The 12,203-nt window shown below is 47.4% G+C and overlaps 1 protein-coding gene across 11 annotated transcripts in view; it reads right to left on the bottom strand.

The window, feature by feature from the left end:
* TENM3 (teneurin transmembrane protein 3) overlaps window positions 1–12,203 on the bottom strand; it is a 1,301,596-nt gene that overhangs the window by 619,584 nt on the left and 669,809 nt on the right. The window contains exon 1 of one of the 11 annotated variants that reach the window (XM_040490384.1): window positions 4,746–4,837. The exons of 9 other annotated variants lie outside the window; for them this stretch is intronic. The gene's annotated coding sequence lies outside the window, so the exon portion shown is untranslated. Of the gene's footprint in view, window positions 1–4,123; window positions 4,209–4,745; window positions 4,838–12,203 lie in introns of those variants that run through there. One more of the 11 variants, XM_040490385.1, reaches the window with a different exon arrangement.

Here is a 12,203-nt window from a genome sequence, read left to right as displayed (position 1 = left end):
CATTACAGTAGGGACCATAATATCCACTGAGTTTCCAGGTTTCCAAAGAGGATAAAGAACTACCTCCAACATGCATTATCTTTCGTGTCAGGGTAATACCCACCACCTTATGAAATAATGTTACAACACACGTGCAAGATGTACATCTAGAATTCTAAGAATTCCTCGAAAAACTCAACGAGAACACTGATACAAACCAAAAAGGAAATAACCTCGCTGTAAAATGTTTACCATTTGTAATTCCTAAAGACCGCAAAGCCCTTTGATGAACAAGAAAATACACCTGAGGCATATTGTATCTAGGGGGGAAAAAAGGCTATCTTAGTCAAATACGTAATAATGAATTGTTTCCTCATGCTTTATATAATTCTTAGAGACAGTTCAAGTTATGTCCCCAAAAGGATGTTTTAATTATAAGAAGCAATATTTTAAAACTCATACAAGCCATCACACTTATTTGGAAACAAATGACTTTTCAAGATGTAGAAGTATTACTATCAATCACCAACAAGTTAATTCTACATAATAAGGCAGGTTTGGATGCAAACTGACCCACCATGGAATGCTGTATCTGAAATTGATTACAACAGCACTCAAAATGAATGCAGCCCTCTAAACCACTTCTTTGCTCAGAAACATTAATCTCAATTAGAAGGAGAGCTTCATAATGGTAATGCTTGGTATAAAAAAGTATGAAATAAATCAGTTTTTATAAGACACAATAATTAATCAGTTTTGAAACTTAGAATTTTTTTTTTAGCACAAAATGTCCATCAGGATTCTTAAAACAGCTGCTATCTCTAAAATAAGGGTTTTGAATGTGGTCTGAAAGCAGCTTACATGACATAATTTTAAAGACTTAGTTATTAAAACTTTTAAGTGGCATTCCATTATTATGCTATCTTTTCAGTACACTTCTTAATTTTGAATGGGTGTTAAACTCTTCTCCAGACTACCATTCCACTTTATAACACAAATATGAACACTGGCTTTAGCTGAAAATTCAAAGGGATGTCTAATTGGGTGTGGATCAAAGTTTGATAGCAAATTACTGTATCCTTTGCTGATATTTTCAATCGAAGTAAAGGAAGTGTGTTCTGAAAGTCAAAATAGACATTTGACTATCAAATAAAACACTGCCTAGATAAGCACTGTGTCACTGAACGTGCCTAACAGGTTTCTACAGCACATCTTAAGGAAAAGGGCAGACAATTCATTAAAACTGCTGAAAACACTGATTCAGGCAAGTATAATACCTTGATGACATTCCTCAGCCGCCCAGAAATAAAAAAAAAAAAAAAAAAATTAAGGGATAAATAAAGCTTACTAGAAAGAAGGTAATGTATTTACCACAAGGATCAATACTGATAAACAAATAAAGCTGTCTTTACGGTGCTTTTATATTAAACTATGGCTATCTTCAGGACTTACTTCCCAGTACGATTGTAGGCAGGGCAGACTCGAGCATTTCCAAACATGCTTTCACAGCTGTTCCAAAAACATCGTTCTTTGTACATCACGCTCAAAGTTGATCAAGTATTTCTGATAGGTCATCCTACTCCCAACGATAGCCATACGCTTTTGCCTGGTTTCTTAGTTGCTTGACTCTTTACAAAGAAAATAATTTTAACTCTTGGCTTTCAGAAGCAAAGCTAAGAACGAGTAGCCTGAACTTGCTAACTGGATTATTACTGTTCAGTTAGGTTTTCTTTCCGAATACATTTAAAACTTTTCGCTCTATTTAGGTGCTTTCTTCTATTCACAGATAAGCATCCTTATCTTCTTTGTCTTCCCCCTAATAAAGCAGGTTCTCTTTTTCTATCCAAAAGACTCATGACACGCCTACAAGATCACAGTAAGAAAAGCCTCTATAATTTACCTAAAACATTTCTTTCTAGAAAATAAACCCAGCCGATGCAAAGTGGTTCAATTTGGGGGGGGGGGGGGGAACAGTCAGAATTCTACTATAATTTTATTTGCTTTATTTTACGTAATTAAGAATCTTCATTAGGGTTGACGTTTCCTGTCTATGAGTTGCTGACATTAATGCTATTGGCACAGGATACTAATAAATTCTTCAAATATATGAACCCTGGGATTGTGATTAGTATATATAAATACATTTGACAAAAATTGGGTAGTATATGTAAAAATATACCTGTCTTACTTAAAGGAATTACTTTCGCTCATAATAGATATTCTTTTTTAAATTGTCTACAAGAAAATATATGTACCACGAGCAAAAAGCAGTACCTTTGAGTAAAGAGGAATAGTCAAATTCAAATAAGAAAACAGGCAAATTGTTAGGGAAAATGCAACAGGATGAGAGGTACAGTAGAATCCTAAAATACAAAATAACTAAACTCATTATAAACTCCTATCTTTGAAGAATTTAGGAGTAATTTGTGAATGCCATGACATTTTAAAGTGAGATTAGCAAGTCTTATTACTGAACTAACCTCTCACTCTTGGAGCAAGAATTAAATATTTGCTCTGCATTTAGAATCACAAATCGAAAGTTTCACGGCTCTTGCAAGAATTTCCTGTGTTAAGAAACAAAAGCTAGAAGTTTTAGATAATGAAGAACGTATTCAGGAGTACACAGAGTAAGGTTGTGGGTGTATTTGTAAATTTTTTGTTTCAACTGAAATATTAAAATCTAGAATGAATTCTAATTATGCAGTTGCTCTTAATTCTAAACTCTGTTCCTGATATACTACACAGACCACAGATACTTTTCCAGGTAGGCAACTGGGTGGAGAAGGGTACACAGCGTATTTTAAACAAATTCACTAAAGGAATCAAAGCCCAAGTTGTGTTCTGTTGCAATACTACCTTTTGGGGGTACTCTTCCAAGCTTTCCAAAGATGCCAGTCCTACCTGGTTTTTTGTTTTCCTTTTGACAACAGAAAGGAAAGGTAATGCGTGAACGTATTTCTATTTCTACTGAGAAGACCACCCAGTGGATTCTGCCAGAGCCTACAAATGTTTCACAAATACATTGTCAGAAGATAAGAAGTAAGAGCACGATGAAGGGACAGGGCTGTTCTCCGGAATCCCAGCTGTCTGGGGCCCTGGAAAAAGTGCCTGGACAGCTCTCACCCTTTCACCTCCACTGCACTTACCCAAAAGTACCCGGAAACTTTTCTCTAGCTTTAAATTATAAGGACTACAGAAAACAAATGTACCTGCTGTACGATGAGGTAGAATCACCTGTGACCCTTTCTCCTCAATAAGCATTAGTAGCAGGTTACCGTCACAACTATTTTAAAGGTGAGGCAGTAAGAATGGAACCCAAAGTGCATTAATAAGGTGTTCGGCAGAGATCAGACACAACCCACCTCAATCTAAAATATCTGACGCTCCTTCTAACTGGTTGCAAAACACGATACAGCCTGCGATCGAGTTGCACATCCCTAAGCCTGCAATCTCTTAAATGCCCAGTTCAGGCTATTTGTTTGTTTCCAGCCCCATCCAGAGTTTCCGGATGAAGTTTCAGTCGAGAGCTAGCACTCCCCACGCCACCCCAGCCCCTCGTTTCCGTCCTTCTTTCCTTCCCAACTTGGCTCCCCGGTAGTTGAAGAAGCCTCCTTTCCACTTCCCCGGAAACTGGTGACATTTCAGGGCTTCCCGCTCGCTGGAGGCCCCCCCAAGGATCTTCTCAGATACCTTCTCAGAGGACGCGCCACAGAACTGGGGATCACCCCGGCCAGAGCAAGACTCCCTGCCCCCACGGAGCGCCCAGCCTCTGGGCTGCCTTTCTCGGGGAGCCCGCGAGCCCGGGGCTCCCCGGACCCGGAGCGCCGTGCCCAGCTCCTCCGGCGACACGCACCGGCGAAGTTCCCACCTGAGCAGGCAGCCGGAGGTGTCAGACGCGAGGGAGGGGCGGGGACTGGGAGCCCCGGCGCGGGGAGGCCAGACCCGGGGGCGACCGCGCGCGGAGGAGATGCTCCTGGGCCACCCGGGCTGGCCAACCTGCTGCCGCCTCCCAGAGCCGCGCGGGGAAACGCGCCGCGCTCCGCGCCGGCTGCCGCCCGCCCGCCCGCCCGCTCCCGGCGCCGAGGCCCGGGCACTAGGACCCCAGAAAGGAAGGAGGGCGCGCCGGCGGCGGCGCCGCACTTACCGCGCTCGGCTCGCCCGCGCCGCCGGCTCGCTACCCGGCCGCAGCCGCCGCGTCCACCCGAGCAGCGCGCACACACAGCACTTGGCCAAATTCAAAGGAGCCGGGCGCGGGGGAGGGGGCCCCGCCGAGGGAGCGGAGCGTGGGAGCTGGGGGAGGGGGGCCGGGAGGGGGAGAGGACAGCAAGTGTTACAACTTCCTTCCCTGCCCACCGCCCGGCCGCGGCGGGCGAGGGACGCGGCGAGGGGAGGGCAGCGCGCTCCGGAGCGCCAATGAGTTCACTTTCTTTTCCTCCCCCGCGCTCTCCCCCTCTCCCTTCCCGCCGGCCCCCTGGAAGCCTCCGGCTCGGCCGGAGAGGCCGGGCCGGAGTTTTCGGTTTTCGGCGGGGGGAGCCGGAGGACGGCTGGCGGCGAGGGAGGAGGAAGAGGGAGCGGGAAAGGTGAGGAGGCGAGCGGGGCGCGGTGCCAGGGAGCGGCATCCAGGACCTTAATTGTGCGACGGGGGGACGCGCCGGGCCGAGTGTGCCCGAGACCAGGCGCGTACACGTGTCCGTGTGTGTGCGTGTGTGCGTGTGTGTATGTGTGTGTGCGCGCGCGGGTGTGTGTGCCAGAGGAGGCGAGCCTACCATGCGCTTCCCCCGGTGCAGATCGCGGGAGAGCCCAATCACGGGGCGAGCTGGACCGGGCTGTGATCATTTATAATCCTGGACTCCTCCGCTCCGCCACTTGTCAAGATGACAGGTACTTTATTTCTTCTTCTTCTTAATTCAAAAAAAAAAAAATTCCCCGTTTACTGCCTTTTTCTGTCAAATGGGATTTGCCGGACTGAACCACGTTCGCCGCCCCTCCCTTCTCCCCTCCTCCAGGCCGCGTCGGGTACGGGAAAGCTCCGAGGCTCCCATGCTGTGACCAATCAGTGCTTCTACTACTCTTGCCGTGATTTAGGGGTCATCCATGAATAACACTTCACGCTGATGAATGGCTCTTGCAGGCTTTCGGCTCTGATGAGGGGTCTGCCCGCCGCTGATTGCAAACACTAATGAACTCCCAGCGCCATTTGAAATTCACACGCACCTACAAAGTGCGGGGGTACGTGCGTGCGGGGGTGGGGGGGCGGAGGGGGTCTGTCCTTTTCTTCTCCCGGCCACGCGCGCGCGCGCGCGCGCGGGGGGCGGGGGCGGGGGGGGGGGAAGGGGCGGGTAATTGCTTTGGACCGAAGTGGAAACACTTCTGTGTGTAATCAAACCTCTAACCTTCTTAGAAAACTACTTTTCTTGATCTTTCATAGTGTGGGCATTTCAGGTCAGCTGAGTCAGCCGAGGAGGTAGGAGTGCAAGACACTGCCGGGAAGATGGATTCCGAGGCAGAAGGGTGTAATTAAGGATTTCCACTCCCGGTAGGCGGCCCGTCCTTTACAAGAGGATCTGAAAATGACCTGCGCCTTTCCCTCCAGAGTGTCCTCTCGTCCCAGACTGAAAAGCGCAAATGACCTTCGCACGCGGGAAGGGGATATACACGACCCCCAACTCGGCACCGGCGGCGGAGAACAAGTGTCCGCCCTGTGGTTCAAGCACGAAGACCGCCCCAACAAGCGCGCGCTGGCCGGTGGGGACGGATTCTGGAGTCCTCCCAAGGCTCCACGCCCCGCATTCTCCGACGCCGCCCCCCTCCCCAGTTCTCCCCTGCTTCCACTCTGTGTGATGTGGGAGGAAAATAAAAGTTTACTGCTCCCCAGGAGACACTGTTACTTTGTACTCCCTTAAGTTCCCTGCAACACCCTCGCTCGCGGCTCCCCAGCCCCAGTCTCCCGGGCGTAAAGGAAGCCCACCCAGGCGGACCTAAGTTCCGGCTGTTCCGGAGTTTCGAAACACCCAATCCTCGACTTTCGAAGAGCTGCTTTCTGGCTCTCGGTCCTTCTGGAACCTGTTCCGCAGCCGGGCTGGGGCGCGCGCGCTCGGGGAGGATGAGCGCGCCTGGCTCCTCTGGGGGCATCCTACCCCTCCTCCAGGGTGTAGCTGAGAATTAAGTGTCCCAGGCCTCAATGGGCCGCTGGCAAACCTGACCCAGGAAGCCTGGCAGAGGAACCTAGCGAGCTCCGAGCCTTCTCATTCCATCTTCCACTTGCAACTTCAGAGCAGAGGATTGCAACGACCTGCACCTAACCAGACTCGCGCTTGAAGGAAATAGCACGTACATTTGTAACCACGTGCAGACCAAGAAACAGAGTAAGCACTATGAAAACAAGAGTAATGCCTCCCGCCCCCCCAAGGAAAGCCTGAGGCTTCATGATAGCGTTTCTCCAAAGTTTTGGGTAGAACTGACAAGGAGAATCCCTGAACTTGAATTAGTGTGCCCAGTGCTTCTGAGTTCCCGAAGTTGCTAAATGACCAAACGCACCTAAAAGTAACGTAATGCGTGATCAGCACGGCCCCACTCCCGGGGCGCACAAGCACATCCGCGCGGCAGGGATTTAGAGTCACCCTAGAGTGGATCAGTCTCTTTCCTGCCTTGTGTGTTTCACACTTGGAAAAAAAAACAAGGCGGGCGGGTGGGGGGATGGGAATGAATGATTATTACCCTCTCATTGTAGCCATTCTCCTTTTCTTAAGAAAACTTTCGAATTGTGAAGATCTGCCCCAGATAACTACTTAAAGTTTGCATCCCTGATGTGACAGTAAGGAGACGGGTAGGGTGTTTCATAAATCACATTTGTGGCCCAGTTCCCACAAAAACATTTTAAGTGTTCGAAACTTTCCAAAGTGTCCATGTAACACTCCGCCCTAGCTCTTTTGTACTTTACTACCCAGGAATACACACACACACACACACACACACACACACACAGGGAAGTAAGACACCTCAGAAAGAGGCCAGAACAAAACTAAATTGCTGGTAGGAGGTGAGGTCGGGGAGCGGCGTGTTCCTTCTTTTCAGCTCTTTTCTCTTTTCAGCCCTTATTATAGCTAAAGCTGGTAATGAGCATAGGAAACAATAGAACTCATAAAATTTAGAAATGGTAATAAATCTTGAAGCTTGTCTCTAGCCCAGCTCCCTGTTACATGATATTCAAAGTTTTTCAGTATGTGACGCCGAGCATCCCCACTAATTGCCCACGATACAGACAAAATACTCCAGAATTCATTCACACAGCCCCGTACACTCTATGCTAAGCATCACTGGTGGACAAAACGCGCAGGCTTCCTCCGCGACCGTTGCGTGTGTGAGACGAAGCCCGGAATCCAGGCAGTTCATGTGTGTTAAGTTTGAGGCTTCGCGGGCTTTTCTGCCCCCCTCACTAACAAAGAAGTTCCATCATCGGAGGTCGTTAGGAAAAGCTGATGTTGCACACTGCCCAACTATACCGCTCGCTTTCTCCTCCAAATGCATCCTTGGAAAGCGGAGAGGCAGCTTGCTACGTGACCATCAGGCTTTTTGCCTCGCTGAGCTGCTGTCATGGGAGGGCGGGGGTGGTGGGTAGATCACGCAGTGCCCTCGGCTGCAATAAAAAAACCCCGAGCGGGAGAAGAAATGCAAGACGTGGCTGTCTGTTTTGCAAGCCTCTGGCCGCTCACAGCAAACTCTGCCGGGCGCGGCTGGTGACTTTGCCGCCTTAACGCGGCCGGTCCTGTACGGGATGATGGGGCCCTGGGGCCCGAGCCGCCGGCATCGCCCTCCCGTGGGGTCCCCTTGTCACAAGGATACGCAGCTCACCGAAAGAAAAACAAAAAACAAAAAAAAGGTTGCGAAGCTCCCTTTGCAGCCCCCACCCCCCACCCCTGGAAAAGCCTGCCTACGGCCCTTGCAAACCTCTCCAGTATGCTGGCCAGGAAGAGAAAGGGCCCACCCCCTTTGGATCTGCTGCGCCACAACTCCCCACCTCAGCTGAGGGTCACCCACTTGAAGGCGGTACTTATCCATTTTATCAGCGTCACGTGGGCCTTCCCTGGAGCCTGATGTTTTGGGGGCCTGGGGGCCGTCAGTTTTTTCCCTCCGGTTCCTAAGGGTCCAGCCTGGAGCTGCAGAGGCTGGGTGGCAGCTGTCCCCCGCCCTCCCGTGGGGCCACTTCCTCTTCTGACATGCGGGGCTTTCAGGCGTGCAGAGTGGGGGAGCACCGGGTCAGGCAGGTGCGACGTTCTCCGAGGAGCCTCTTGGGCAACCGCTCACTTCATAGCCACTCTTGGCAATTACTACATCTGCTCCAGCGAACTGAGGCTAGATGGCCTGACCGTGGGCTCAAATCGGACTGGACTTCTCCCACCCCAGGGGCTCAAGGCACTGATAAGGAAGGGAGGCAAGGGCTGAGGGAGCCATAGTTTAGACACTTAGATCTTCCTGCTGACCCTTTGAAAAGATCAGGAAAGCCAGTAATCTGTATACTTCCAAAGGACGTTGTGCCTCAGCTGAGAACAATACGTGATGAGCTTAAAACCCAGGCTGAAAGCTGGCTGTCAGGAGGAAAGCAGGAGTCCTGGGCACTGGGAGCAGGGTGGTTAAACAAATCACTTTGCACGACGAAAACAATGAATCTGGGACAATTTACAGCACTAGAACTTGTATGCAGAAGTCTCTCAAGTAGCTCCAGAGTTATTATCAGGTGTTTGTTGTTTCTTCCCCTGCGAAAACAAGTAACTTATTTTCCTGGGCCGTTCCACTGAGGGAAACCATAAAACACACATTCTGATTTGATCACTGATCGAGTCACTAAATTAAACGACTGTTGGTGGTAGAAAATACACTTTCAGTGCCTGAATTGGAGCCAGATAGGCCTCTCCCAATGTGCATGTACCCAGGGAACTGGTGATGGGACAAACCGCCCTTTAAACGGGACCATCCTTTACCAGCACATTAGTGCGTGTCCCACTGCATGAACGCGGCCCACGCGTGGCTCCCACCTTTGGTGACGAGGCAGTTGTGGAGTCCGACCCAACTGCTGACATGGCCTTGCTTCAGCCACATACAAAACCCCGTTCCTTGATGGATTCTGAACACAGAAGCATCTTTTCACGCATGGCACCTGTAATCTTGGCTTAATCCCACATACGTGTCTAAAACGTGCCACAGTATTCCACACTGCGAGATAAAACCTTTATAATTAATCGTTGCCATGGAGTGCCCTTTAAAATCTGTCATGTCTTCTATGAGCAGCTTTTTAGTAAGCAGTATGTATGCTATATTTAAGATATCCAGTATATGCCAAATATAGTGTATTTAAGGTGGGTACTAGCTGCTGGGAAGGCTTAGAAATTCATGACACAGGATAATTTTGTTAATAATCTGATGTCGTTTAAGTATTTTGGGATCCACTCTATAAGTTAACTTGTAAACCTAGATTAGAAACCTAGGCAACAAGTGACCATATTCAATATCAAATCCAGTAAACATCTCATTTCCCAGAAGTGTTCCACTCTCTCCTTCCTTGGCCAAGTCCTGAGTCTCGGATGTCCTGTACTCTCAGCCTCCGGGACCCCTACTTATGAAAGTACCTATAAGTGACACTTCCCTTCCTTGGAAGAGCCTCCACCATATTTTCTGCGTATAATAAACAATGGCACTGTTTTATTATATGGGCCTTTTCCAATACCCCTTTAAAACCACAGGGTGGGTGAGGGGCACCTGGGTGGCTCAGTCAGTTAAGCATCTGACTTCCGCTCAGGTCATGAGCTCATGGGTTCGTGGGTTTGAGTCCCACATTGGGCTCTGTGCTGACAGTTCAGAGCCTGGAGCGCTTTGGAGTCTGTGTCTCTCTCTCCCTGCCCCTCCCCCACTCACACTCTGTCTCTCTCTCTCTCTCTCTCTCTCTCTCAAAAATAAATAAACATTAAAAAAAATTAAAACCACAGGGTCCAGCATAAAGGGCTGCCATACAGAAAGTGCTTGATAAATCATCATTGAATGAATGAATGAGTGAATGTATGAATAACGTATTTTCATCATCTTCATTCTGACTTTTTAAAAGGATATGCCATAAATAAAATTGTCTTCAAAAATATACTTATTGGGGCGCCTGGGTGGCGCAGTCGGTTAAGCGTCCGACTTCAGCCAGGTCACGATCTCGCGGTCCGGGAGTTCGAGCCCCGCGTCAGGCTCTGGGCTGATGGCTCAGAGCCTGGAGCCTGTTTCTGATTCTGTGTCTCCCTCTCTCTCTGCCCCTCCCCCGTTCATGCTCTGACTCTCTCTGTCCCCAAAATAAATAAAGGTTGAAAAAAAAATAAAAAAATATATATATATATACTTATTAAGTGTGCTTTTCTACTTTTCTGCCCATCCATTTTTTAATGGCACATAGTTAAACAATTCTAGTTATGATATCAAGCCACATCAATTCACTTCTGATCTTGGTTGACCTTTTTCAGACACACAGTTTGAAGTAAAAGCAAAAATAATGGGGAAAAGCGAACGGATCTTATTTTGTTTTCCTCTTTTTCAGTAACATGTAGCAGTTCCTCGAAATTTGGAAAAGTTGGTAGTAAGCACCTATTAAATGCAGACACTCTATTTTCTGTTACATGTGATGATGCCATGACACTCTTATTGTTCAAGAAATTTCCTTTGGACTTTTAATGGTAAGAAACATAGAGCCCGAGATGACTGTTTTTCATTTCTTCAAGACAAGGGTTCAGCTGGTATTGGGGAAACAATCTCTGTTTGTTCCTGTCTGCTCAGGAGGACTGTTTCTAATTGATCTGGCATGGAATTTAGTGGGAGATGTGTATGTAGCAACCGAAGTGCAGGGTCTGTATGCTTTGTAAAGGGATAACCATATGGGCCTTATTTGAAACATTTGAGGATTTTCGACATTAACCTGGGTTAAATTGAGCTATAAATTCAACTCAAATGTATACATCCTGACAAATTCATCATCACTTTAGATACATCCAATCCCTGCTCCCCTCAGATTAATAAAGATGATGACCGCTTATCACAAATGCGGAGGTTCGATGTGATAAAGTAACATAATGTTGTACTTTGCACTGTTTAAATGCAAATTGCCCATATTAGGCAGACATTCCTACTGTTATCACTTCCAGTAGAATGGAAATGCTTAAAAATGATCTCTGGGTGAAGAAAAAGATATACAGTCAAACCTATTTCCTCTTACACTATTTTCAAGTACACTTCGCTATCACCATGAAGATTTAATTAAGCAAGCGCTGCTGTGCTAAAAAGCAAAGCGGCTGGAAGTTACCACTTACGGAAACATATTCAGGACTTCTACAAAATACTTTGTTTGCTATTCTTCATGTAGGCATCCGAACAGTCACTGGAGGTTAAAAACACAACAGAATTCTAGAGCTTCCCTCTCCTGTTTTTGAATACCAAATTTCGAGCTCACACTCTGTTACAGATAATAGTACTAAGTTCTGGATGCTGATGGTCCTTCCCTCGCAGCTTTAAATTGCCTTGAAAAAGATACAGTTTCTTTAATTAAAAAAGCTGCACAGAACTAATCCCTCTAGCTGAAAAAAGAAAAGTTTTAAGCAATCTCTTTCTGCTCTGAGAGAGAAAGGCAGACAATACCATAACAGATCAGAAACATAGGCTATAGCGTGCAGCCAGGAGCACAGCAGGGAACTGAATACTGCTCCGACTGTGTCATTTTTTAATCCCCCAACCCAGTTTTCCCCGTCTGACCTCATGCTGAGATGAAGTTATCACAGAAGACAGCTTTACTCTCACCAATGAATCCACCCCTGGATCTGTATTATCCTTAGCAGATCAAAACACCGCTTTCATCAAATAGCATTATCTGCATAGAACGCATGCAATTGCCCGATAATTTCACCCAAACTATGCTATTCATTTAAAGGACAAGAAGAGAAATGTAATTCATTCCTTTTGGGGGGTGGCAGGGGAGAGTGAGACCCGGGGAGCGGCAGGGGCTGGAGGAGCTCACTTACCCCCTTCACTCATGGGAACTTTTCTGTTTTTAACACAAAATCCCAAGAAGGGGTCCATTTAAAAGTCCCCGGATCCTGCGCTTTAAGATTAATTGTTGGAGCGATCTGGTGCAGTTTGAGTGACAAAAGTGTAAGTTGGGTAGAAAACTGGCAGTGAGAAATGACAAAGCTTGCTGATGTCATTAG

The sequence above is a fragment of the Herpailurus yagouaroundi genome, unplaced genomic scaffold, assembly GCF_014898765.1.
Source record: "Herpailurus yagouaroundi ecotype Mexico unplaced genomic scaffold, PumYag 181, whole genome shotgun sequence".
NCBI classification, from domain to species: Eukaryota; Metazoa; Chordata; class Mammalia; order Carnivora; family Felidae; genus Herpailurus; species Herpailurus yagouaroundi.
The sequence above is the reverse complement of the archived record's forward strand: the minus strand, read 5'-3'. Positions and strand labels throughout refer to the sequence as shown.